The sequence below is a fragment of the Penaeus monodon genome, chromosome 26, assembly GCF_015228065.2.
Source record: "Penaeus monodon isolate SGIC_2016 chromosome 26, NSTDA_Pmon_1, whole genome shotgun sequence".
In the NCBI taxonomy this organism is placed as follows: domain Eukaryota; kingdom Metazoa; phylum Arthropoda; class Malacostraca; order Decapoda; family Penaeidae; genus Penaeus; species Penaeus monodon.
The window spans coordinates 6,547,052-6,549,551 of record NC_051411.1 but is presented as its reverse complement, the minus strand read 5'-3'; the positions used below and the strand labels follow the sequence as shown (position 1 = coordinate 6,549,551).

The window sequence follows — 2,500 nt, the reverse complement described above, 5'->3', positions numbered from 1 at the left end:
ATGTATATATATAATATATGATATAGTATATATATTAGTATGCTATATATTATCTAAATCATAACAGAGAGCAGATAGAAATAGATATAGGTATTCAGTTAGTTACTTTCTATATCTAAATCTATATCTAAATTACCGGTACTCATATGATTAAACTGAATTCTGCCTATACCGTCGTTCGTTTAATAAACTGTTTTAAGAAATGTTCTGTTCAGATCAGGTTTCTAAAAAAAATAACCCAGATAACAGTTGTTTTTTTGTGTGTGTATTGTGAGCGGTATTCCGAGAAGGTCGTGGTCGCGGCGGCTTGGTGGTTCGGGTGATAACATCTCGGAAGGACACTAATTACTTTTCGTCGTTTCGCTGTCGCTTTCCCGTTTTCCGTTTCGCCGGGGGGGGGAGACAGGTGATTAGGGCGACTGAGGGACCTTTTAATCCCGTGTAAATGACGGATTTTTAGGCGGCTGTCGAAGTCAGGTGCGCGCCTACCACGAGCTGGAGGGAGGGAGGCCGGGAGGGAGGGAGGCCGGCAGGACGTCCGGGCCCGCCCAGGCGTGACGCTGAAGGGTTCGTGAGCACCGGGAGGAGGAGTAGGAGGAGGAGGAGACGTGGCAGCGCTGTATGACTCACGCCGAAACCCCCTTCGCCGCTGCCTGGCGTACGACCCGTGGCACCGGAGGACTCGGCTTGCGAATTGACGGATTCCTTTTGCGAATGACCGGGGCTGGACGAATGAGCTAGGTCGTTTAGTGACGGTTGGTGCCGCAGTCGAAGGTGCATTGCGAGGAGACGTAGCGTTTCTGTGGATTTCACTTGTTTTGTCAATGACAGCTGATTCACTGGAGGCGAGTTGCCGATTCGTGTATTACGCGTAAGCGACTTTAGGGCGGCTTTATGGATGTCTGTGATCCCGAAATGGGATTTTACATCACATCCTGACGCCCGCCGATCCCTAAGAGATCAAAGGATGCCCACACCGACACGGCCTTTGAAGAGAAGAAAAGTGCGAAAGAGAAATTGGTGGCGAGGCGGGGGCGCGCGGTGTGGGCGGCACATCGGCAACAGCGGAGGTGGACGCTCGGCTCAGTCTGGTGTCGGAGTCGGCGTGTCATGGCGTTAGCTCTCCCCGGGGGGATGTCAGGGGGATATACCGCCGCGCTCTGATCCACAGCTGCATTTTTTTTCGACATGCACGCCCGTGTGTGAGTCTCCTCATCTCTTCGCCCGGTAGGAGAGGGAAGGGAAGACCAAGCGACTTGCTCGACGAAACCAAAGAGAGAGAGAAAAAAAGAAAAAAAGGAAATCGTCATTAATTAAAACGACCCGTGGAAAGTTTGCTAGTTTTATTCTCGGGGTCTAGTTAGCAGCACCCTGCTTTTCCTCCATTCCTAGTCATTTGAGCCGGGCCTTTCGGTGCGAAACTCCTTTGGTTTAGAGTGTTAAGGCAATGAAGCACCGGCCTAGCCTTCTGTAAGGTTGTGATTACTTTTAAGTGATAACAAAGTGATTTAAGAAAAGAAAAGAAAAAGCATAAAAGTTCTAACGTGACGAGGAGGATTACTCAGTGTGCCGCCCCCGCTCGCCCACATCTTACCCTAATTCAAGGTAAGTTTGACAACCTGCTTCAATTCCCCCCCTCCTTCCCTCCCAGCCCCTCCCCCGGCTCCGCCCCTCCCCCGGCAGTGCAACTTTGGCTACTTGCATGCACGTGCCTTGGGGCGAAAGGCGCGTGGTGCCGTCGGTGTTATCTCCCCCCCTTTATCTCCCATTCATCCCATGTAGCGAATTATTTCCCCGAATGATTCAGCCGAGTCCCCCGTGGCGAGGATGGCTAGGATGGCGATGACGGGCGGGTGTAATTGCCTCCAAAGATGCTCCGCGGACGGGAAACCTCACCTGTTTCCGGTGGGTGAGCTTACCTGACACAGTCCAGTGGCCGCACCGCCCGGCTCGCCCACTCGCTCCTGTAGCACGCCTCACGCCCGGGCCTCGGTGGGCGTGGGCGGCCGGGCTGGTTGGCTGGTGTCTGTCTGTCGTCGCCATGTTTATCTTCCGCTGTAGGGCCTGTGGGCACCCAGGGGCCTGGGTATTCTTGGGGTTTTTCGTTTTTTAATATCACGTTTTGTTTGTTTTTTCGTTGGGGAGGGTCTGGGGAGGCAGCTTGGGTCCGTAGTACAGGTTGAACACGCTCGCTCGATCACTTATTTACTCACTCTCTCACTCTCACTCCCTCACGCTCACTCCCTCACTCGAATTCAGTCGCACTTTAATTCACCCTCTCTCTCTCTCTCTCTCTCTCTCTCTCTCTCTCTCTCTCTCTCTCTCTCTCTCTCTCTCTCTCTCTCTCTCTCTCTCTCTCCCCTCTCCCCCTCCCCCCAACTTTCCACTTATCCAGTTAATGTGAGCTCAGAATGGAAGTCGTCAGTTTGCATGCTGCCGACTCCTTGTGATTTATAACTTTGTATCAATAAACAGTCTAATCAAATCAAAACTCCCCCTT

The 2,500-nt window shown here is 52.0% G+C and overlaps 1 long non-coding RNA gene across 1 annotated transcript in view; it reads left to right on the top strand.

Moving 5' to 3' along the window:
* The window catches only part of LOC119589872, an 88,353-nt gene that overhangs the window by 9,623 nt on the left and 76,230 nt on the right, over positions 1 to 2,500 (top strand). The gene's annotated exons all lie outside the window — the stretch shown is intronic.